At 31.2% G+C, this 26,975-nt stretch overlaps 1 long non-coding RNA gene across 1 annotated transcript; it reads right to left on the minus strand.

The window, feature by feature from the left end:
* Positions 1 to 11,606: 11,606 nt before the first annotated feature.
* On the minus strand, positions 11,607 to 20,493 carry LOC146999418 (uncharacterized). The gene is made up of 4 exons (XR_015043077.1): positions 20,301 to 20,493; positions 16,074 to 16,184; positions 13,952 to 13,994; positions 11,607 to 11,831 (listed from the first exon to the last, which is right to left on the minus strand). It is a non-coding gene; the product is annotated as an uncharacterized LOC146999418 (long non-coding RNA).
* Between the last annotated feature and the right edge of the window lie 6,482 nt (positions 20,494 to 26,975).

Genomic DNA, 26,975 nt, shown 5'->3' on the forward strand with positions numbered 1-26,975 from the left:
TTCTAAAGTCTTGTGATGTTTCGCCACTGCTGAATCTTTCATTAGGGATTTTATTGAATTCAAATAATATTTATCAAGCAAATGGGTGTCTTCAATGTTGTTTTCTGAAGGGCTTATATGAGACTTCCTTTTTTCTGCGGGTTCCATCATTTATATCCCAGAAGAGCTGGATAGCTTTTTGTAAATTCGTAAACTGTCTTACTGAAAACAAATTCAAAAGAAAATCATATAAATTTATGCTTTTGTTTAGCAAAATGTAGGAAAAGAAAAACTGGATGTGTTCAAACAATGCTATAAATGTTAGGAATGCAATATATATCTGAATATTGGATGCCGAATGTTCAGTTTAATTTTAAATCAGATTTTCGGCTATCCGGGAGATGGATGTGAAGATTAATTACATTTACTCAGGACTTTCAAAGAAATAACTAAAGTACACCAAAATGAATAGTTTTAGTAATCATTATAATGTTAACATAGTTGAACTCTTGTACCGAACTTCAGGGACTGGCAGCTTTGCTCGGTATAGCCGGTGGTTCCTATTCGATGAGAAAAATAGACTATCTCACAAAAAGTGTAATGGTTTTTATCCTTCCATCGAATTACACGCTTATATCTATGAATACTTATTTTATCCACAAAAATATAAAAAACACCAAAAAGACTAACAAGAAAAATTCACGAATTTATCTGAACTTTTACTTTGTAGAGTCATTAGCTTATTTTGAAATAGAAGACGTGAAAAATGTGAAATGCCCTCGCTGGGACTCTAAGCTCTCGAATACGCGCCTAGTATGCTAACCGTTACGCCATGAAGGCATGCAGAAAGGAAGGACAAAATTCCTTATTTAACTCTCGAGTAACAATATAATCTGTAATCTGTTGGCTTGTTGCAGATGACAAAAACATTTTACCCAGATCCATGGGCGTAGCCAGGATCGGGGCTAGGGGGTGCGAAGGATCTTAGACCAAGAAAACGAAACTATGATATGACACGAATTTATTAGTGGTAGAGTAGCTAAAATTGCTGAGCACCAGTTATTAGATCTGAAAGCGAATTAATTGGTTGGCTGCATGAGTGTTTTTATGGGTTTTTTTTTTCTCATTATAAATTGAATTCGAGCCATTTTACCTCAGAAAATTCTCCTCTAAGACAGCTTTCCTTCAGGATAGCACTCACATGCTTTGCTACAGTCGAATAAACGAGCAAATAAATAACGGAACTGGAATACACGAGTTTAAACAGATCGTTCAAATATGGGAGACAGGAAAAAAGAGAATTCTGAACATTGTCTACCTGGTCTTTAATTTATATTACAACATTTTTCTACTATCTGAAATAAATCGTTCTAAAAATTTTCTATTTCTATTCTTGTTTCTTGAACAAGCTTTCGATGCACACTTAACATATACAGACCACTTAAGTAATTCTCTGTCATTGTAGAGCGCAACCAAGTGTTTACTCAGGGTATTAAATGATAGCTCAATAGTACACGTAGTATATGGTTGAGACAAAGATATAAGAAGAGCACGTTTCGTTTCTGGAAAAAACATTGTCGCTTTTCTTTATCAAATCTTCCATAGTTAATTCCTTCATGCTGTCGATCTCCAGTCTCTTCGTTTTCCAGAAATTATACCAGAGTTCTCTCTCACTGTCAAAATTATTCACATTTTAAAAATCGCGAAAGCACTCTGCGTTTTTGGTAAAGTCTTCCACTGGTATCTTTAGCATAGCCACAGAATCTAATAGCAACAAAGAAAATGCGGGTAAATTATTGCTGGAAAATCTTCTTTCCAGTCATAGTGGGATTATAAGAGACTTTTTCCAGGATTCATCGGTTGTAGATGCTGGAGGATTTGAACGATGTTTTTGCAGCTTTACAATTCTCGTTGCTTGCAATTCAGTGCCCGTGCTCTCAGAAATAGCACTTAAGAAAGTCATAATTTTCTGGCATAAAACATCTGTTAAACATAAACAACATAAAACATCTACGATGTTCTTTTACAAGCATAATTATTCTGTTTATGTGGTCTGCACATTGTAGCACATTTAAATGTTTGGACTGTAAAATATTAGCCACTTCTAGCACAGCCGCACCCAGGAACAAGTCCAACATTTACAGATCCTTTTCTAGAAAATTCTTTGCAGCGATTGCTGATGCTTTGTGCCATTGATTTAAAAAGTGATTTTTACAAGCTTCATGCAAGACATGATAACGCGTGAATGGCTTAATAATGAAGGAGCCCTAAACACCTTTCACTGATACAGAAGCAGGAGGGAAAATAACATCAGTACAAGCATAATGCTCCTTTTATACTTTTTGAGTATGCGAGCCAAGAAGCAAAAGTCTTTAGCCACTCACGGTCTAAACTTTCTTCTCGAATGGATAGCATCTGCTGCAAAATCATAATTTTCATTAGGTGTCCAACAACATTTTAATATTTCTATCTTTAGATGTGTGGCCATTCATGGCGATCTTTTCAAATCATCCTACCCATCTTTTCAAATCATGGATGCAACCTTAAAGAATAATGTACGAAACAGACTTATAGAAAGGCCAAAATGCTCAAATAAGAACAAATAGAAAAATTAGATAATTAATATTATTTTTAGTTTGAGGTATGTAATTTCTATTTTTATGAAAAAAAAGATATTGAAAGAAAAAGGATCTTAGCTATTAGAAATTTTGTTTTCAATATTCATGTTACATGAATTAACTAATGGATTTTAATAATTTTCAAAATTTTTGGTTGGGGAAAGTTAACAAAGTTTAATATAGCATTAGCTATCGATTTAAGATATTGTGAAATCGTTTAATATTCATTTTCAGAATAGAATAGCTTCAAATATTGACTTTGATTATACATTATACAGTTATGAAAAGCTTGTGTTGTCACCTCTGCTTGCCTTCGGGGTGTAAGGTGCCGTTCATACTAGCGTTTACCTGAGCAAACGGGAGACATCTGTGTAGCCGACACTGCTCTAAGGTGAAGAAAGGGCTAGTTTTTAGGTTAGGACAAAAAAGCCAGTTGAAAAATCTAAACTTCACGTATAGCGGAGCTATTCGATACATGGAACTAACTCCGTTATCTCACAGAAAACCCAAACGTTAACGGCTCTTAAGTGGTAATAAGGGCAATTAGCAATCGGAAGATCCAGAGTTCGAATCCCAGCAAGGGCAAGTGTTGACTCTCCCCACAAGTGACTAGTAGTTCTACAGTAGTGTCCGACGGAAAAGCTGCATTTCTGTGCATGACGTTGAGAAAGATGTCGGAAGAAACTGGTTTGCTTTTCTTTTCAATTATGGATTACTTCTTGCTTTTCTAAGGTGCGTTCTTTTGTGCTGCCTTTAGTGTTTTTGCGCTTGGATTACCATGGAAACGTCGAATAGTGCGGCGAATATTTCTCCCTCAGAGGAAAATTTTCCCCCGCTTTGTGCTACACCGGCCGATAACGGCGAAGATGCTAAGCCTACCTCGTGGTCCGATGTGATGGATAAGAATGATAAAATGGATACGGAAACGGAATCTGAGGAAAATGTGTTATCAGAAAATGAATCCCTGGAATTTCTCTGAAATGTCAACCGATTAACTAGCCGGAACCCCCTTAACTAGCCGGAACTCCGTTCTCTCTATTGATAATAAGCTGCTCATTTACAAAACCCTTTTGCGTCCCATACTCTCTTATGCCTGCCCTGTCTGGGGATATACCAGCCATACCAATATTAATAAACTGCAAGTCTTGCAGAATGTTACGCTTCGACAATTATCCAGAAGCCGTTGGTTTATAAGAAATACGGCCATTCATGAGGAGTTGGAAATTCCAACTATCTCAAATTACTTCGCACTCCTTGAAGAAAAATTTTTCCAAAATATTCCTAATGTTAACAATAGTTCAATTACTGTGCCTCACTAAGATTACTCACTTGATATTAATAGCAAGCGGCCGCTTGCGATACTAAGATATCTAAATTAATTTCAATTTTTTATAACCTACTTATGTAAACACTCTCCCTTACTTGATGCTTTGTTTTGTTTTTATATGATTACTTTTGATATGATTTGATTTGTACTGACTCGCTGCCTGACTTAATTTCTGTATATAGTGTACATATTTCCTACTTTATGTCTTATGTATTTTTTCCTTATTATGTATTATTTAATTACCTATGGAATGTTATGTATTTATGTTTACTCAACTGTACTATGATGAGTGGTCACACGGACTCTTATTCAGACTAGTGATAGGCAATTTCTTTTTTACTACGCCATTGCACACTTACCTCTGTCTAAGGCATATCAGCTACTGGTGTTTCTTCAAGACTCATATCATCGGTTCTTGTACGAACTCATAGTGCTCGAATTTTCTATCCAACTGCTCGATGATTAAAGAATCGAAAATCGCACACATCTTATCCCGGGATAGCGTTGTCACGCGGGAACCCACTTTGCGAAAACTCATCGAGTTTGCCTGAGCCGACGGAAAAGCTGGTGAACGATAATCCACCATCACATGGATTTGGCCAACTGGGTCTCGTTATCCTTTCCCTAGTCGCCTTTTAAATGGGAAAGAGTATAAGGATTTTTGCCTTTCCCATTGGGTGCTTTCATAGTGTAGATGGTAACACGTTCAGCTAGCTGTAGGAAGTTCGGTAATTTGAATCTTGCTTAAAACACAGGCGATTTTTCACGTTTCTCGCTTCGAAAAGCTTTCCTGTTTGATTCTACATTATTTCGACTTAATGCTGAAAATAATGACATAAAAAGTGCGAGTAATTTTGACTATTGTTATAATGAATATAAAAGGCATTAATAATAAAAATGAGTTATACAATTAAATAAGCTTACTTTAATGTAATTTTATAATTTTCAAGTATTTTATTTTGGCAAAAATTCTCATTGTCAGAAATTCAAGGACACGCAACGGTATAAAATGTTAATAATTGATTTAAAATAACCTCACAAATATTTTTATAATTATAAGTATTTATTTTTATAATTATAGTAGCTTGCGTATTATTGTATTATCTTTTTCGGCAACAGTTTTTATGTTGGAATTCTTTTAACCAAATTAAAAAAATAAAAAATAAAGTTGAAAAATAAAGGATTTCGCCTTGATATGTATGAATTGTATAGTTCAATGTTCAATCGAATACCGTTAAGGTAGTGAGTGTAACGTCGTCAGCTATTTTCCCACGGACTCCCACGAAGTCTGGGAAAAGGAGACTTCAAATGGGCGCCAGATGACCACCCTGATGACACTTACGAATTCTTGAGGTCGAACGTGACCCCCAACAAAGTGCGGAAAGCATATTGTTTTTACGAAAGGAGAAAACTTTCATACAAGTTCTCACGGGTTGTGGAGTGTCCATTGTGTGTATGCGATAGACTGTCGCCAACTGCCTGTTTCTCGAAATAATTTAGATAGACCTCCCAAAAAGACGTTCTGAATTTTCCCACGGAAAATTTTAGTTTCTCAGACTGTCAAGACAGTATCTGAGAACAAATCAGCACCTGTTAACCAATGGAGAGATGCTCCGAAAAAGACGTTTAGCGAATCACTGCAGCAGACGCACAAGACACGCCCAGAAAACCTGGACATAAAAACAGTGAGTGAAAATAATTAGAGAGATTAGTCTGAAGAATAGGCAGTCGTTGCGTAGAGAAGAGAGAGCCTTTCTCTTGTATTTTACGGCTCTTCCGGAGTCGCTAGTAAGCTTTAGAGAGCCCTTTCTCTCTTGTGTATTTTACGACTCGTCCCGAGTCGCTACTAAGCTCTGTCAAGAGCGGAAAAAGAAATTCTCAAAGAAGCGTAGCCGGACTTTTTTCTCCGCTACCTCTGTTTGGACTTTGTTTGAACTCAAGTGATTATCGTTTCCTATGTAAACGGACTATTTTGCTAAGCAAACTACTTTGTTATGATAAGCAGTTGAACTTACCTTAAAATTCAACTTGTGTAATTTAACACCTATCCTTCAGTAAAAAAAAAAAAAAAAAAAAAAAAAAAAAATTATTTACGCTACCCAAAATAAAAATCTGACTGTTCTCAAATCGCTACAGTAGTAAATCTTTACCTACATTTTCCTTCATTATCTCAGCTGAAACCAACAGCTGATTACCCGAAGCGTTCGATTTGTTTAATTAATATGACTACGGAGAGCGAAATAGAAGCAACTATGTTAATGCACGCCGAAGCGAATAAAGTAAACATTAAAATTCCACCATATGTTCCAGAAAGGGTTAATCGTAATATATGGTATAACGTCGGAGGTTTATTTGCATCTCTAGTTTAATAGTTCCTTGTATCTCGGCAACATTCTGGGCTCTTTTATACTCCGTGCCCTTTTATTATCTCGGCTCATTCATACTCTTAGTCTGATACAGACTGATATCCTTAATAACTGAGAATATAAAGCGCTACTAACATATTGTTGTGAGAAAAGTAAGAATATTTTTTATCCGCTTGCAAAATTTCAAATTGAAATTATCCTTTCCTTCATGCCTGCATTCATGATATCAAGGTGTGTTCTGCTATTTCTCATTCTTTTATTGCTAACTATAATATTGTAAATATAGGTAATACATGCTTGCGATAAACGTATTGGGCGCGTCCATGTCTTGCCCCAGTTAGCTGCATATTACTAGCTTCAATGATGTTATAAAGAATTATGCTTGAATAAATGATCACCTCGCATCCAGCTTCATTATGTTTTCTACCTCATGATACTAAATTTCTCTTATTGCCTATGTAATTCGCTATTCCTAGCTTAAAAGTTTTAGATTATGTATTCCATGCTTTGATTCACATACATTTTTGTCTATGGAAGTTATTTTGATTATTCAATTAAAGGAATAACGGGGAATTATATTCAGATGTAAATACCATCTAATTTAAAACGATAGAAAAATGCTAAAAAATATCTTCATTTAATTCAGTTTGAAAGTAGTTTCGTTTTCAGATTCATAAAAACCATTCTTCCGTTTAAAGAGTTTAAATTTTCGCGGGGAATCATCGAAGGAATTCAAATCTAATTACAGTTTTAATTCTCCAGAAAGTCAACTGAAATGGATTTAAATCGTTTTTTATAGACCTGTATCTTTTTTTTATAATTATGTTTCGAATCACTCAGTTTATATATCATAGCTCAAGTAACGTATGATATACTACTGCATCATGATATAAATCATCTTTTAATGTCTTTCAATGCTTTTAAATCTAGACTAAAATACTAAAAATTTCAGAAGGATTAAAAAAAGACGGATGTGATTTTTTAGGTATATTTACAAATCACAGAATTTTAAAAACAATATTGTTTCAAAATTTTGCTCCTTTTACTCAGCTTGAAAAGTCATATAAATTCCAGTTTTATGTAACTAAATTCACTTGTATATTAACATTAAATTAAACAATTTTATCTTCTTATTTTAAGGAAATTTAGATTATTATTATTATTATTATTATTAAAAAGTAAAATATTTTGATCTAAAAAAAAACTCAGGTTTTAACTAACCTATAATTTCTCTCTATAATTAAACAATAAGAGTCTCGTTTCTAAAGTAAAATACAGGCTCTAAGTTTAAAGATAAACTTAAGCTTAAAATAAAAATGTTTCAGACTTAAATGTTATACCTCAGCTGTCTCTTAAACTGGAATAACCTTGTATACATTTAATTGAAAAAACGCATTACATTTTATTTACCTTTGTTTCATTTCCACGCTTGAAACTATTTCAGTATGGGAATAACAGATAATTCTGCATTACGCGTTACTTTTTTAGACTAGCTGTTGTCATAGAAACAGCTATCACAATTTCGTATCATAAAGTGCATTTTATTGGTAGAAAATATAAAATATATTATATAAATTTTTATTAAACGCACAGTTTTTTCCTCGGAGGGGGAAGGATAAAATTTTTGTTCTTGTGGAAATCATCTTTCTTTACCATCTTGATTCTAAGAGATCGCCATTTTCAGCCTTTAATCACCTATTTCTGTTAATCCTTAAGCGAACTGATGGTTGCTGCATAAAGTATTGTTACATTTCGAACCACTGCACATTCGATATGTCGTGTATGTGCTATTTTTATAATTTTCAAATATTTTATATTGGCAAAAATTCTCATTGTCAGAAATTCAAAGACATGCAACGGCATAAAATGTTAATAATTAATTTAAAATAACCTCACAAATATTTTTTTTATAATTATAAGTATTTAGTTTGTATATTATTGTATTATCTTTTTTGGCAACAGTTTTTATGTTGGAATTCTCTTAATCGAATTTTAAAAAATATCAGTTTTACTACTAGAGTTAGAAAGGATTTGGTGTTGATATGTATGAATTGTATAGTTCACTCAAATACCGTTATAGTAGTAAATTTTTATCTACATCTTCCTACCTTATCTCAGCTGAAACCAACAACTGATTACCCGAAGCGTTCGATTTGTTTAATTAATGTGACTACGGAGAGCGAAATAGAAGCAACCACGTTAATGCACGCCAAAGCGAATAAAGCCGTGTTTCCACTGCTGCGTATGCGTTTCTCCAATCAACGAGCGAATTCACTTTAATTGACATCTGCAATCCGGTCGATGCGCGGTGACGGATGACGTACGGATAGAGTTCAACAATGTTCAACTTCTATCCGTATGTCTGCGGTCGCTGCTTTTTCGGATGGCACAGACTTTCCTTTCTCCATCGATGACGAATAGCTGATAGACTCACCACCACACCATTCGACCACGTTCGAGAACAAAATGGCGCTAGATTCGCATGGCACATTGAAGGCATGTTGATGCGCAGAGTACTTGTAGACACTTCCACCATAAACAACGGAAGTGTCGAAAGTACGACGTCGGACGTTTAGCTCAAACACGCTAAAAATGCTAAACGTAAGACTAGTTGCGCAGAGATATCTGCGCATCAACATGCCATGCGAATCTAGCGCCATTTTGTTCTCGAACGTGGTGGTATGGTGTGGTGGTGAGTATACCCAGGCAGCATGCATTCGTAAATTGCACGAGAAAAATACGTGCAATTTACGAATGGCCTTTCGTATAAAAAACGTTCAAGTTGAACGTAAAAATATCATAAAAAGTGTCCAGTGGCAATTACTAAATATTTACGTATATTTTTACGTTATACTATACGTAACTTTTACGTAAAATTTAGGTATATTTACGCGAGGGACTACTGTTTATTCGCAACTTTTACGTATAATATACGTAAATTTCAGGGATTTACGTATATTTATCGCATATACGTAAATCTCAATTTTTTGCTTCCCGTATGCGTATATATTTAGTAAAAATTTACGTAAATTTCCCCGATTTTTTACTGTATATAAACGTATATATTAGGTAAAAATTCAGGTAGATATTCCCCGTATTTTACGGTACAAAAACGTATATATTTGATAGAAATTAACGTATATATTTCCCGTAATTTACGGTACAAAAACGTATATTTATTTGATAGTAATTGACCTAAATCTTCCCTATGTTTTCTTTGCATATGCGAATGACTGGTAAAAATTTAATCCGATGTATTCTCTACTTTACTGTGTATAAATGCACATTTTTTGGTAAAAAATTTGCATAAATCTCCAACTACCTTTTCACTGCATTTTTCATAAAATGTACTTATTTTAATCTCATATTTTTTATATAAATCTATGCGCAAAACTTTCTGTATGCTATGATTAAAAGGTAAAATAATTTTTATATCAAATTCTTACATATCTGCCTTTTAGTTATGTACAGCAATATGGAATATATATAACTGGAAAATTTAAATGCACTAGTAAATTAAAAAAAAAAAAAAAAAATTCTATTAAAAAATTACGTAACACTTAAAGGCTAAAAATGACTTTTAATATTTCATTTCAAAGTGACTACAAAATATGCAATAAATTTCATAAACATTAATTCTGTGTTTTAAATCAATTAATGCTATTGTTCATTTGCATTTTTGTTTACTAAATTCATTTCATAAATTTAAATTTAGTAAAAAACTGTAGCAAACAGTTGTTTACTAAATAACACTTTAAATAAATTATTTGCTTTTCCGAAGGACATTTTCTTATGCCATGTAAATGAACGATAGCATTAATTGATTTAAAACATAGAACTCAGGTTTACAAAATTTATTGCATATTTTGTAGTCACTTTGAAATGAAATATTAAAAGTGATTTTCAGCCTTTTAGTGTTATGTAATTTTTGAATAGAAATTAATTTTTTTGCATTTAAATTTTCCAGTTATATTATATATTCCATATTGCTGTACATACCTAAAAGGTGGATATGTAAAAATTTGATATTAAATTAATTTTAACTTTTAATCATAATATGCAGAACATTTTTGCATAATTTATATAAAAAAATAAGAGATTAAAATAAGCACATTTTACGAAAAATGCAGTAAATAGGTAATTGGAGATTTATGCAAATTTTTTACCAAAAATGTGCACTTATACACAGTAAAGAGGATAAGACATCGGACTAAATTTTTACCAAAGTCATTCGTATATGCAAAGAAAACATAGGGAAGATTTAGGTCAATTATTATCAAATATATAAGTTTTTGTACCGTAAAATACAGGGAATATCTACGTTAATTTCTATCTAAAGTACAATATAGTTAATTAACAAATTCAGTAAACGAATGTAGGACAAAATAAAACATCATACGTTTAGATTATTTGAATGAGTGTGCTAAATTTTAAAATTGTTAAATATAGACCAGAAAATTGTAGAAAACTTACCTTTTCCAATAGTTTACCAAGTTGACTTTGTTATTTTCCTTGAAGATGAATGTTTAATGTCATAAATATTTTATTCATATCTTCAGATAATACACAAATATATACATATTTATTTATTAAAATTGAGTTTATCCCAAACATGTTAAAGAAAATATTAATTTGCATGCAAGTTAATCGAGTAACTTCTGTTTTAATTACACACATAATTAGGATATGTAAAAATTTTACATTTATCAGTCAATCTTGCAATGTATTGTAATCTATTATTGTTGTCTTTCTCAGTTTAAAATCTTATAAATATATTAGATCAGTACTAAAAGTTCACCTCTACAAAAGAAATGCTTTATTGAGGTATTTTTAAAAAGTTCCCTTTTACAATGTAACTGTTAATTTCATAAATAAGTTCATAAAATTATGCAAATTCAAAATTACCTAAATATGTTCTTTATTTTATCTTATATACCAGATAAAATTTTAAAAAGTTAATTTGTTTAGGAATATTGAAGTTTTTAAATATTTATCTCATGTGACTTTTTCTATAACATCATTATAAATGTAAATGTTGATGTGGACATAATTATTTTTTTTTCATCAAATAGCTTTATGGTATTAAATGACTTAAAAAGAGGCCACTGGACAAAAGAAAGCAATTAGAAGTTGGCTAATTTTTTATTAATTTGTTGTCAAATGCTGTGCATTTTAGATTATGCTCATATGATGACAATGAGTTATTTAAATTATAAAATTATTATGAACATATCCCACATAAATTAACAAGTATAAAATTTCAAGTTGTTTGAAGTATTATGAACTGTAATACTTGCAAAAAAAATACACAAGAAATTAATTTAAGAATTAGGTTTATTTTACAGGTATTCGAAAACTGCAATTACTGTTAAACAATAAAAACTAACATTAAATCTGAAGAGCATATTTTTTTCAATAATAAAATTCAACATAGACTTCATGCAGCTTCGCCATATTTGTTCTATAGTTCGCTGTCTTTAATATCCTGCTCGATTTTTGTAAAAGTGAATTCTTTGTCACCCAATGTTTTGAGAACAGCTCCTAAACAAGAAAAAGAAAAATTTGTAATAATTTCACACTTCAGATGTTTTCAGTTTTTAAATATAGTTGAAGTATTAAAAGATGCATATAAAATGCACTGAGTATTTCATATTTAAAAATTTACATTTCAGTAATTAAAAATTTAATTTCATACTATCACACAGTAAGCTTTAATTATATACCTTACACAATGCCTATAATTTCAAGTAAAAAATACTTAAGATTTGTTTAGAACTGCAAGGTTGAGAAAGTCTTTAATGGCTATGTTTGTATTTAAGTACATGAGAAAAAACTTAATTTTGTATTAATTATATTGCATTAGCCTTTTCAATTTTACTCCTACATATAGTAAAGAATATTCGCTTTCTTACAGATAACTTTTTCTTAAATAAAGAGTAAGCAGAAAACTAATCATAACACTATATACATATAACAGAATACTTCATAAACATATACATGTCATTAACATACGTATATGCATTAACAGGCTATTTTACACATTTCAATAAACCAGAAACCAATACACAATCAAAAGTATTATCCGTAAATTCCTCCAAAATCAGAGCAAAAATCTTTAATTATGATAACAATGGCATCTCAGTTTGCAATATAAAATATTTCAAGTCTACATTCATGTGCATTCTAAGCAAACAGAAAGCTGAATAACAATAAAATTATAAATACCATAAAAAAGTTAAGAGCCACGTAGAATGATGGCAAGACTAAATGAAGTCTTCCTTCAAAAATCAATTTAAATTAAAAAATTTGCCTTCCTATTTAACATCTCAAAACAGGGTTACTGCTTTCACTAACTAAATTTCCTGTCTTGGCAAAATAAAAATTTGTCACTTCTGTTGCAGGAAATATTTGCTGCAAACTTTGTATGCAAATAATCCAGTGAAAAAATTTTAATTGTGGCTTGAATATTTTCTTTATTAAATAAATGAAAAATTGCCACATAATATTAATTTATGATCCACATGAAGCTTTTTACCTCTACCATATCATGCAGCTATTTTAAAATATATACTCTCATATAAAAGCCACAGAATTTTTTTACCAATATTAATATAGTATAAATCATTAATAAATCTTCTAAAAACAGCCCCAAAATTTCTCAATTTGATACCCAAAACATAATTCTATGTAACTGTTAATGTATGCATTTGCTTGCACATACTTAAAATGAATTATACACACAAAAATTTAACATATTAACTTTAATAAATTCTCAATTAGCAGGATAACTCAATTAAGGCAAAATATGAAAGAAATCTATCTGATGGAATAGTTGTAAAAGATATATTTAAAAAAAGCTAATATTGTTTACCTTACACATGGCAGAAATTGAGTAAACTGTATGCAGCTGGATTATTATAAATTGAGTAAACTGTATGCACCCAAATGGTTAAAGTCACACTAGGGCTTTAACCATTTGGGTGCAAAGAAGCACCTCAATTTAAAAAAGCTAATAGAATTTTATAACTTTTACAATCTAGTACAAATATTAGACACATAAACAACACTAAATGCCATTATTTACTTGCATATTTTCCTTCTTTGTGTACTTTTAATTTTTTAGGATATGATTTAGAAACAAAGTTATGGTAAAAATGTATACTGGTAAAAAAATATTGCTGAAACTGATAAGTCCTTTTAATTATATACTATAGTGCAAAGAGGGATGAAATATGTGACTAAATATGATAAATCAGATTACAACAACATTAAACAAATAACATGAAAAACTGAAAAAAGAAATTTTATTTGAAATTATTTTTTAACTCGCGGAAAGACAGACAGTATTTTCAACTTATTAAATTCAATTATATTTTACCTTCGTCAAACCAATATTGTTAAGAGAGTTGTATTTAAAATCGGTGCTAAGCTAAAGCTGCTTTCTTGCCTAATTTTATACTATTGAAAATACCGGTAATTGTCAAAGTTATTCGTACTCGATATGTGCAAGATTATTAATGAGCTGCCAAACCGCAGTTAACCATCTAATATACTACATTCAACATTATTATTTTTCTTTTTGAATGTCAGGTTTTCATTATTTCTGCCAATATATCTGTAACAGGACATAAAGATTGAGTTAATGTAGAATAGAAAATTACCTTGCAAGTTAGCACCTGTACCTTAGTGGCAGTACTTCATTCTCTAGAAAAACATTTTAAATTATTATACTTAAACAAAAAATTCATATTTGTTACAGCAAAACGTCATTAACACAATAAACCAGAGTTGAATGCAAATCTAGTTTAACTCCATTCTTGAAAACTAGTTTATTACTTTCAATTTAATTTAAAAATAATAAAATATAAGGTATGTATTATGATGACTACCTAGATATCTCGCCTAAACTGGCAATCCTTGTAGGTTATAAAGGTTAACCCTAACATAGGTTGTAGAGGGTACTAAGATAGAGAGTATTAATCCCACACTAGGGACTCTAACATTTGGTAGGAACAGTTTGAAAAGTGAAACAGATATTTATAGTGAACCAATGCAAAACAAAAACAATAGTTCTTTAGGGACAAAGCCCCTTTGGACTAATAAATACGAGTAAATTAACAGCTTTTAGCTATTTTTTTCTCTTTGTAAAAAATAGACATACAGAATATTTTTAGAAAATAACAGTACTTTAAGCATGCATTTTCCACATATTTAACACGATAATTCATTCTAGCTCTGTTGCAATACTGGCAAAGGTACTTCTCTGTTATTAGGACGGGATTCAGAAATGTACAATGAAACCTCAAGATACGAGGAAAGTATGAGCAAAATATGAGCATTAATTCGAGTAACGAGCAATGAGCCAGGCTGTTGGTATGGGTGGTGCCATTTCCCTATCCGGCTCAACTCGGGGAATCCCATTGTCAGATCACTCAGTGTTCTTTTATATACGTGTTTGTGCACTTGTAAGTTAATTGTTTTGACATTTAACGTGAAAATGATTATTTCAAGATGCCTCGCAAGAAGATTGTTGCCTCAGATAGTGCTGCAAAGAAAAATTAGGAGGCCATGGCCGTCGATATCAAGAAAGAAATCGTAGATAAACATAAGCATGGTGACGGAATTGGCGAAGACTTGCGGCCTTTCAACATCGAAAATCTATACTATTCTGAAGAAGCAGGAAGAAATTAAGAAACCTGATGTAGCCAAAGGAATTATCGTTGCTTCCAAGCACCATAAAAGTACTCCTAGATGTTGAGAAGCTGTTGGTGTGGATTAATGAGAAGGAGTTAAAATGTTGGTAACAAAGTTAAACTATTGTTATATTATTTACCAGTGTTATTTATTAGGAAAAACTGACTTGATATTAAAATGTTGATATTTTTTGGGGTGTGGAACGGGTTAACTGAATTTCCATTATTTTCAATGGGGAAGCTTGTTTCTAGATACGAGAAATTCGCTATACCAGTTGAATGCTGGAACGAATTAAACTTGTATCTCGGGGTTCCACTGTAGATATGTAAGCATGTGTATATGCATGTATGCGCATATATGTGTATAAGTATACACATACATACATAAAGAATATACACATGCACACACGAGCACCTACATTTAAAAATGCATGCATATAAACACACATTTCTGAATCTGGTCCTGATAACAGAAGAATACCTACATGAATCATTGGATTTACATTAATCAGTTTTATTAGAATTCTTAAATGCAGAGGATTTACATTAATCAGTTTTATTAGAATTCTTAAATGAAATCTTCACTATCCGAAAATTCAGTTTCATTTCCAGCTGAAACTGTATCAGGACAATCTCATTTATATTATTTCCCTCTAACAACTGAACATTTTGAAAACCTTTTCTATTCCATGGAAAACTAATGCTACATTAAACATACATTTTCTAAATCTGAAAATTTTAAGTTAGCTTAGAAACTGTAATCATTCTTAAAAAAGTTTGACTTATGCAGATGTTAGATCAATAAAATTACTTTCCTGTGAAAAAGTAATATGGCATTGAACAACATGATTTTACACATCAAGATATACTGAGTGAAAATTCCTGAAATGTTTTATTTCTTGGTATCTCTGCAAGAATTGTAGAAATAAGACTACCTCCATTTTTTAAAAGAAAAATGTTTAGTAAATACTATGAAGAAAATTGGTTACATTATTTACAGTTCATAATTAATAGAAAATAAATCATTTCTTAGCTTATCAGAATTTATTTTTATCACATTCATAAACAGTACTAATTTAAACAAACATACCATTATGATTTCAATAACTATGAAATAGAAAATCCAAATCTGCATCTTTGATGGTCTAGTAGATTGGACGTCTTCGTTTACTACAATTCAGCAGGGTGCTGACTCCCCAGACTGTAATATATATATATAATTAATTTACAAGGGAAAAAGCAACAAAAATATAAACAATTTCTTGGTTTTATATAAGCATTTCTGCGCATTTACAATTTTAATGTTTTTAACTAGCTAGTTATATCAAAATACATGATTAAGTAAAATATAATTAAAATAATTTAAGGTATTTTAGATCAAATACTAATTTTTCAATAAATTTTTTCATGCAAGTCTAATAATCAACATAACTATCAAGTTTTGACTTCAAAAATTATGTTTAGAGAAACTTGAAGCTGCAGTAAATAGTAATAAATTTATTCAAAACTGAAAGTAAAGCATTCTTACTTTAACTATGGCAGATCTTTTAAAACAATAAAATCAAACAAACAAAAAAGAAATGCATTCGTGAAAGGACTTAGGACTTACTTATTATTCATGAAAGGATATATTTCAGTAATTACAAGTGCATAAAAATTCAGTATATATATATATATAAAACAATGAACACAGATTTGGGTTAAAATGCGGTTTAGCCCACTGCTTGGCGATTGTTTTTCAATGGGCAATAAAGCCGCCAACATGGCTAACCCGATGTTTTGAAGCTGTGTTGTTATTCTGTTGCCACTAAATGTTATCGCCCTGTGTTATATTTAAAGAAATTAAATATTGAAAAATCTGCATAAATGTTTCTCGCATTGTGATAAAACAACGGTACCTAGAGCCATCAAATTTTGAATAACATACGTTTCCAACCTAATATGGGTATCTGGAAGCCCAAACTTGGAATTTTTTTTTATTATCTGATTGATATTTTGTAAAACTTGAACGATATTTTGATTAGCAAACTCAAAGATTTCAAAGCGAGCAACGGCAACACAGTGCGAGAAAAAAAACATTTTTACGTGCAGAGTGCATAACTGTGTATCGGAAATTCTAAAGATATGCTCATTTTAAAATTATATTGCGATATTGCTGTTGAACTGAATTTTATGGTTTAAGTGTAAAGAACATTATATTTGATAAAGAAAGGTAACACACAAAATGTTAAAAAAAAACGCCCCTTTGGGCGTAATGTAAAATCTAAAAGCTTTCATTTTTTACAATTTATTTATTTATTTATTTTTATTTTTACTTGTTAATTCTGTTGCGGTTTGAATATTCTTATGCGGTGGTTCTTTTTTTAATCGAGTGTTTCCCCCCCTGTGGGTTTTAGCCTTTTTTCTGCATATATTACGGAAACGGCGTATAAAACGTTAGTAAATTTATTTAAAGATGAGGAGGGATCCAAAAGGATTTCCCCTGAGATAAATTCATATATAAAACCCCTCTAAAACACTTTACATTTTTCTTGAAAAGGGTAAGTGAAAAAATTTGTCTTGTATGGTTCGTTTTAAAGTTGCTTATTTTTAATATTTTGTATTTCTTTTTGGCTCAATCCTAGACGATTGGAAAAGCTGACGTTGTGCTATTCTCTGATGTTTTTTTTTTAATGAAAGTAGATCGATATGTACATGGGCAAAGCCAATGCAGTGCGCAATGCCGACGTTGTGCGCGATGCCGAGTATGTGCAATTCTGGGATGTTTTTTTGAAGTGAAAATAGATCGATGTGCACATGGGCAAAGCCAGTGTAGTGCGCAATGCCGAGTTTGTGCAATTCTGGGATGTTTTTTAAGTGAAAATAGATCGATGAGCACATGGGCAAAGCCAATGTAGTGTGCAATGCCGAGTTTGTGCAATTCTGGGATGTTTTTTTAAGTGAAAATAGATCGATGTGCACATGGGCAAAGCCAATGTGGTACGCAATGCCGAGTTTGTGCAATTCTGGGATGTTTTTTAAGTGAAAATAGATCGTTGTGCCCATGGGAAAAGCCAATGTGGTGCGCAATGCCGAGTTTGTGCAATTCTAGGATGTTTTTTTAAGCGAAAATAGATCGATATGCACATGGGCGAAGCCAATGTGGTGCGCAATGCCGAGTTTGTGCAGTTCTCTAATGTTTTCTAAGTAAAAACAGATCGACTTGCACATGGACAAAGCCAAGGCAGTGCGCAATGCCAAGTTTGTGTAATTATCTGAATTTTTTAATCTTATTTAATTGACTTCAAATTGTATAGCAGGCTTTTCTATACACTGTTTCTGGTATGCATAGTGACTGATATCTCTTTAAGATGCACGCAAATAAATTTTAGCAAATGAATACTTCGCATGAATCATGCATTTTGCAAGAAATAAACTTCCATGTTTGAATGAAAATGTTGTAAATTTCTACGAGGTTTAAACCTCTCGCATTTGTTGTGAATTACACGTAGCGTTTAAGCGAAACTAATGGTATTTTGTGTTTTAAATTTAAATTTCAGATTTTATTTTATTTTTTTAATTTCATTATATTTGTCGTCTTTTTTTAATTTCCTACCGTTGACAATATTACTTATCGTAGCTTTAGATATCGAAAAGCCATGGCTTTCACAGCGTTTTTTAATACCTAGATACGAATAAATTTCTTCGGAGAGAGCACAAATGTCCGAAGACAAATTGTCAAGTAGCTGACGATATTTTATGTTTTCAAAAATATATACTTGCAAGTAAAAAGAATTTCCAAGCAGACGATTTCTCTTGGAATTTTTACTTCGTAATTTGGGCAGTTAATTCAGTTGCCGTTTGAATGTTTTTTGGTAGTTATCAATCGAGTGGTTTTATCTGTGTGTTTTTAACATTTTTCTGCATATATTTCGTTAAATAAACAATCGCTATGGATTTATCTGTGATGCTGAGAGAGGTGAGTGAATGAACATGTAAATTTATTACTTTATTGGAAATGAAAGGGAAACGTGCCGTCATTGTCAAAAAAGACTTTTTATTTTCCTGAAAAGGGTAAGTGAAAATATATTTTCTTTTAAAAATTGCTTATTTTTAATATTTTCTTTCACTGTGAGAAATTAGATTTTTTAAATTTATTAATGTGTAGAATTCTAATACGAGAGTATAGAACGTGGTTTAGGAACTTAAGAAACAGGGAAATGAAAGCTGTGTATGATGTTGATATTCAATCATAAATATTTTTCTTTTTTATTAACATAAAGCTTAAAAATTTTTAGAAAATAATGAAGATTGTTTACTTACTAGTATGTAAGAGATGGTGTCGTTACGTAGCAATAAGGTAATTTTGTAAAGATGATCAGTTAAAATGTTCCGCAATATGAAATTAAAATTTAAAAAAATCTGTTTTTATTTGTATAAATACTAAAGCTTAAAAATATTCACCTGTATGAGAGACTGTGACGTTGTTTACAGTTTTAATAATTGTTACAATTCACATACCGTATTATAGTAGTTTGAAATACAAAAAATTTAGTATACTTATTTCTACATCTGTAGAGAATACATTGTGACGTCACAATCTTAGTCCCACCCATTTATGAAAATCACATTGCTCCGCCTTCGCAACTTTGTTTATGCAACGTATTCTGATATTTTACTGGCAATTTTAAAAAAATCGCCGCAGCTGAAAATCGCCAAGCAGGGGCCTAAAGCACATTTTCACCCAGATTTGGAACAAAGTACCTGTGTTTCTATGGCATAAAATTTCCTTTTTTAATAGCACAATATCTTTGAGTTAAAGATTATATATTAAAGCAAATTTATAAAACTAAATTCAAAAATAAGAAATTAAATTATTTTTAGGGAAAACACTAAGCAAATAAAAAATTTTGAATTTCATAAATAAATGAAAGTTACATGCTTTATTTTTTGGCATAAGGTAGATAACATTTCCATAACAGATTTCTGAACAATTAGTCATGTTAATATTGCCTTTCTTTTTCCATTAAAAGCTATTTGCTGCTTAATTTCAGTATGCTTTAAGATAAATATTAAAACGTTTGAGTAAAAATAATATAACTATAAAAAGGTGTGACACAAACAGTAAGAAACAGACTAGTGCAAATTTTTTTCAATTTATTGTTTTGGTATTCTATGTCATTAACAGTACCAAATCCTGAAAATGAATCATTAGGCTTGTACACAAAAGAACAACACATGGAAAATCACATTTTCTACACAGACGCTATTTATAAAATTTCATATAGGTGAAGAAAGTACGAGTATTAAACACTGAAAATATAAAATATTCACTTACTTTCTTCAAATAATTAGTAACTTCGATGGATTCAGTCACAAACGCCAATCCACGAACTAACAGTATTCTTTGCGACTTTACCATTCTTTTCGACCTCCATTGCTGAGTGCTAGAGCTGGAGCAAACCGCATGTATTCGTTACCGAGTAACGGGTACATCGGTTGACTCGAAGTACCGATTCGGTACTCACAAATTCATTTCGTTACTCGCATCTGTTCGTTACTCGCATCTGTCGTACGATGCGGTTTATTCGAGACGAATGATGCGGTTGCTATTCGAATACGTATGATGCGGTTGCTATGCGAATACGAATGATGCGGTTTCTATGCGAATACGAATGATGCGGTTGCTGTTCGAATACGAATGATACATTTGCTAACAATACCCGTATGCCACATTTTTCATTGATAATTTCGAATTTTGTCGGTGAACTCATCGGACAAACTCTTGTTTACATTATGTGTTTTAGTTGAAATATTGTTTAGTTGTTGATATTTAAAAAAAATGATCAATTTTGATAGCGTGAAGCGTTATTTTGTATTTGCTTTTTACATTTAGATTTATAGCGCATATTATGTCTGTAATTTGAAAATTTAGATTATTATTGATTTTTTTCATGAGCGTGCCATAGGGAGATTTTATTGATTTGAAATATATATATACTGCACTTAGGTATTGTTTAAATAAGAATATATAGGTTAATGTAAGTTCTTTACTTCCTTGTATGAAATAAAAGTAAGTATTGTAATCGAGAAAAATTTTTGGGTATCATATTTCAACGGAAATATCCATTTTTGACGATTACAGAATCCATGTGAATTATTTTTTGGGTGACGTCTGTACAAACAAACACATTTTTTTCCCCCCAGAAACGGATTGTTAAATGTAATCCCATTTACTCTAAGCTGATACTTCAAGTTGATACTTGAAAGGGATTCTTTCGTGATGTGTAAGTACGTTTATATGCATTTCGCATAACTCAAAAACGATTAGTTCTAGAACGTTGAAATTTTGTATATGAGCCCGTTATAACATCTAGATGTGCACCTTCCTTTTTATTGCAATCGGTAATACTACAAAACGTAAATATGTATATTTTAAATAAATTATAATTAAATGTAAAGTACATATATATATGTCATTATAATTAAATGTAAAGTAACACACACACACACACACACATATATATATATATATATATGTAAAATAAAAGCCAAGTAAGGCGAAAATAAAAGCCTTGGTTTTTATTTTATTTATTTATCACTAAGTAAGTTACTTGGATCTACCGTAGACAAGTCCTGGCACTGTTTAAATCTTAATGGTGGGCATAATCAAAACTTAACAGGGACTCTGCGGTTAGCAAAATGATGCAATAATAAACAGAGCTCATCCGCGCAGTATCACTTGGATTCCTCTTTAAACGAATTTATGTGGCACTAAATTTATAAAGAAGATGAATAATTTGTAAATGTTTTAATGTCACTAAAGATTTTTTAGCCACCAGAGAAGTATTAGCGTTAAGTTTAAATGAATAAGCGTTAACTTTTAACGAATTTTGTTTATTATATAATCTCATAACTTGAGTTCATATTCATTTAAGTTGCTTGTGCAGTACATTCGTGACATGCATCAGTTGATTGTCTAACTAAACTAATAGCGATCTGTGATTATTTAATTAAATGATCAGTAATCTGATCCTCCAATCTTTCTCTAGAATGATTAGTGGAAATCTAGATGGGATCTAGCCCACCGGCGGCCGAGAGGTAAAGTCGCTGAACACTGGTAGTTCGGTCCGAGGTTCGAATCCCGCGAACGGACTGGCTGCATGGGTGTTTTCGTGGTTTTCGCCATGTGTAACGTGTATACGAGCCATTTCCCTTAGAAAGTCCTCCACGAAGGCATCCCTCCCTTTAGGCAGATAGCCCTAGTGTGCTTTGCCATAATTAAATACACCAACACCAACCCAGTTTCTTTATTTGTATTTGGGAAAGTTTTATTGTCATTATGAAAAGTGAAATTTGATATGGATACCGCATAACTTTTTAAATTATGCTTATTTTTGCTGCACTTCATTTAAATTTATTTCCTCGAATTATTCTAACTTAATTAAGCGATACCCGAAGGCAAGTTACAAATGGCATCAAACACTGGAAATTTTGAAATTAAATTTCCCTGTCAATCTCTGTCTACGGGACTCAAACTTCTTGTATTTTTATTTTTTCATAACGAGTATAAAACATTGCCAGCTATAAATATAGGAACCAGAAGACAACATTAAAAGTTAGATTTCATAATTTGTCCAAAATTAATTCCTTTTAAAATTTGACATTGAGAAAATATGAATATTTTCGTCATTTAAAATACTTCTGTATTTTTGTTGCACCGTATTTAAACTTGCTTCTCCGAGTTATTGACATTAAATTACATTAATTCCGTTATCTATTAGAAAATAATTATAGCAAATCATCTAATTACGACATCTCTAAGAGGTCACTTTCTAAGAAATCTGTATTTTTGAGAACATAAACAAACATTGGTAGTGAACATCACCTTTTTAAAACCATGACATGTAAAATACTCTAAAAAGCATGAATGGTTGCATTTAAAGAGACCCATTACTTTTAATAAAGAATGTAACATTAATGTTAATTATACATGTTTTTGGTGTGTGTGTGTGTGTGTGCCAAAATAGTGATACCGTGGTTCTGTTGCTTTAGAAATGTGTGAAATTAAAAAAAATGGATACTATATAACAAAAATGTTATTATATTCAGATACAACACCTTCTGAACAGGTCTGAAATTCATTCTTCTGCTCAGCATAATTCGTCTGCATAAAATAATAAATAGTATTTAGAAATCAAAAGCTAAGTCGAAGTAGAAACAGTCATCTCTTCTAAACCATTTTAATTGAAGTAAACAGACATTCGTCTAATCGTAAAGTAAACACCTATTTTTCAAATAGCGGATAAAACGGAAAAGAGGGAATTGGCGGGGGAAGGCAGCGAACGATATGACACTTTTTGGAGCTGGGATGAAATGAAAAAGGACGAAAAGGTACTAGGCCAATAAGACAAGGTCTGGTATTTTACTTTATAATTTAACTATTCATCACAAATATAAGAATTATTTTAATTTTTATTTGTCTTTACATTTTTGTTAAATTTCACTTATAAGAATTTTATATTTCAGTTGCTAATTATTATGTTACTTTAATTATTCATTATTTTAATCACTATTTTTTATTATTTTAATTATTAAGTTTTTTAATATTTTTTTATTATTTTAATTACTAATTAATGTTATTTTTGTAATATTTATTTTATTTCGTTATTCATTTTTTATTTTATTTTTTCCTATTTCCGTAGGCGCTTCTGACTTCTGAGACACCACAAAAGAAGGTGAATTATTTGTATCCAAAAATACGACGCAAAACTTCCTATCGCATAGTTCCGTATACCGATAAAATAGGCTCAGGATACGAATACCGATCGATTTTACCGAAAGTAACGAGTAACGATACGATAGTAACGAGTACTGGTTCACCGAGTAACGAATACATACGGGTACACAATTTCTCGTTACTTCTACAGCACTACTGAGTGCTGACTTCACAAATATCCCGCCACAACCGGAAGTAGAAAGTGTCTGCTTTGCCATTGGTCAGTGAACAAGAATTGCAATGCTTTTTTTTTTCTTTATAATTAAACATATTAAGAAAGCCTCTAAATTAGAATATGAAATAAACTTACTCTTGCATTATATAAATTTATATTCACAGCATCTCTGTATTAAGGTAATAATTAAATTTTTCTACGAAAAATAGAAATGTCTGTGTATGCGCATGCTCAGTGTATAATCATAAATCCGGTTAATTTTTATAAGTTAGCGTAAAATTAACTATGCAAATTTTGAGTTCATTTAACTGGACCCTTGTACTTATTCTGTAGATCTCCATATTAAGAATGTCTTTAACTGTTTCAGGAAAAATATAAAATTATTTATTTACATTATTTATTAATTTTTTCCTCATATAAAAATTATTAAAATCGCTAATATCATTTTTTCCGTACATTAAACAAAATTAAAAAAAGTTAGCCTCATATGATTTTTATAACAAAGATTAAAGGAACTGAAATATATGTAAAATATCAGGATTCAGCTTGCAATTTCGTAGAGTTATTATTATTATTATTAAATAAAAATATTAGTATATCTTTGATTATAATTAATGATCCTTTGGTCTACATTAAACTATTGTTCAAGAAGTTAAACGTTTTCGAGCATCTTTTTGCTGTATTTATTATTCTATTCCTCGACATGAAAGATTTGCTAGTCTTATTCCAATTTAATTGCCCACATTTCCTAAATAAAATAAGGAGAGTATTGTACCAAACTCAGTAAGTACACAAATTTAATATACAGCTTATTCCAGTTAAATGGGTAATAGGATTTTCATAAAAGAAATTAAATTGTGTAAATTAATGTAAGTGTTGATATGAATAAAAATAACAAATTTGATATAAGAAAATAAATAAGTTATTTTGAAGATGTTTGAATTAAGAAAATATAATTTTTTGCAAAAATGCACGTAAAGATTTAGCTCACATGTTAAAATTTATAGAAAAATTTTAGCCTCATATATGAATGCCCTTTTTTTGATGTTCGTGGACAAGGAAAACAAAGTGAAATGCCAGAAATACACTAAATATTTTGAAGTCTAAAAAGATTAAAAACTTCATTTTCAATCTTTTTAGACTTCGTATAATATCCGTAAAAGTGACGAATGAAATATACCATAAAGGCAGTAGTTTCTTTCAGAACATTCGGATTCGTATAATATGCGTAAAAGTGACGAATAAAATATACCATCATGGCGGTAGTTTTATCAGTACATTCGGATTCGTATAACTTTCGTAAAAATAACGTGTGGAAAATAATGATCAAGAGTCAACAGTAACTTCAGCCTTTTTCAATCGTATAAATTTCGTAAAAGTAACGTGCAAAAAATACCATACCCTTATTTCACCAAAATTATACGTATATTTTTGGAGACGTGCTGCCTGGGTACGAGTGATATCTATTGTTCTTAATTTTAAGTTGAAATTAAAATTCTAATGTTTTTCCCACTTAAATAAATAGCCTTCTTTAATTTAATAGTCTTTTTAATTAATTTTATGACTAATTTTAATCAATATATTTTTTTTTCTTGCACAGAGGGCAATTATTCGCCATAAATCGTTTTCTGCTGAATTTCTGAATGTATAATTATTTTTGACTTTGTAAATATTTAATTAACTTTGAATACAAAATTATTTATTAATTGTATGTAATTTATCGGTGTGTGTGTGCAGTTGAAAGGGAAAAAAATTCGTGTCGTATATGTGCTTATTCACCCAATTTTCTTATTAAACACTGCGAAATGTGATATATCTTTGTATTTGTGTGCTCTCTTGAACAGATATACACTTTTTTTTTTGTATGACTTCTGTTGTATCAGATGAACAGTAATGTTAATTATCTGCCTGAGCAAATAAATAAACTGTTCTATAAACTATCCTGCTCAGCTTGCACCATTTATTATTAGATATCACCTTTAATAATGCTTCTAATTGAGCATGTTTACCAGGGGCGTAGCTAGAGTTTCCAGCGCCCGGGGACAACTGAAGAATTTGCGCCCCTTTCTGTTTGCCAAGAATGGAAAACATTTCATTACAAAATCTCGTAGCATCAATTTGGCGCCCCTTGGATGCTGCGCCCGGGGACAGATTTCCCCCCTTGCCCCACCCTAGCTACGCCACTGATGTTTACCCAGAAACATCAACACTGTGTCTTCAGCCAAGCCAAAGCGTGTAATATTAAAATCAGAAACCTAACGTTATATATTTTATTGTAAACAATCCTAGTATTATTATTCTGTTATTTGTAGCGAAATTAAGTAACGAATATACAAAATTGCAGCAAAAAACAGTGGCTTTTGCTGCGATGTGCTTGTTCTGTCAGTATTAATCGAAATTAATGAATTTTGTATGATTGCTGCATTTTTCATTGCTTCATACGTAGACTGCTAAATTTTTAATGACTGAAGATAGAGAAATGTTAGACGAGATCATTGAATTCCCTCCTGAAAAAGTTATGCAACAGGATTCCATTTCCAGCTGTGATTATTTTCAATTTAAATAAGGTAGTGCGGCGAGAGATTTTGCCATCTCTTGACACAATGCCATGTCAAATATTATAGTTGCATTTTTGTAATTGCATGTGTGTGGTAGTACAGGTAGTTATGCATGTAATTCACAACATTGTTGGTGTAGTGTGTAAGTCAATCTAGACATGCCTAACATCATCATTTTTGTCCCAACTGCAGAGTCATAGGCGAGAAGTTTAGTATGCAGAGGAAATCATAGAATGAATGTCAGTTCGTGTTTGCTTCACTGTGGTTCAACAGTTTTTGTGTTACGTAGCCATTAAGGTAAAAAATTACAAGGAAAAGAAAGGTTCAATGTAACCTTTGCATGTATTTATGGGATTTTGTCTTTGTAAGTAAGACAATGATTACCACATCAACAAATCCATTTTAAACCATAGGAAAGCCCGTTCTAATAATGTATTGAAAAAGGTGGAAAATGATGGGAATATTTTTAATAAATTTCAGCACTGTAAAGTTGGGGGGAAT

This window comes from Stegodyphus dumicola, chromosome 1 (assembly GCF_044657685.1).
Source record: "Stegodyphus dumicola isolate Sdum_Otavi_A_Nest chromosome 1, ASM4465768v1".
NCBI classification, from domain to species: domain Eukaryota; kingdom Metazoa; phylum Arthropoda; class Arachnida; order Araneae; family Eresidae; genus Stegodyphus; species Stegodyphus dumicola.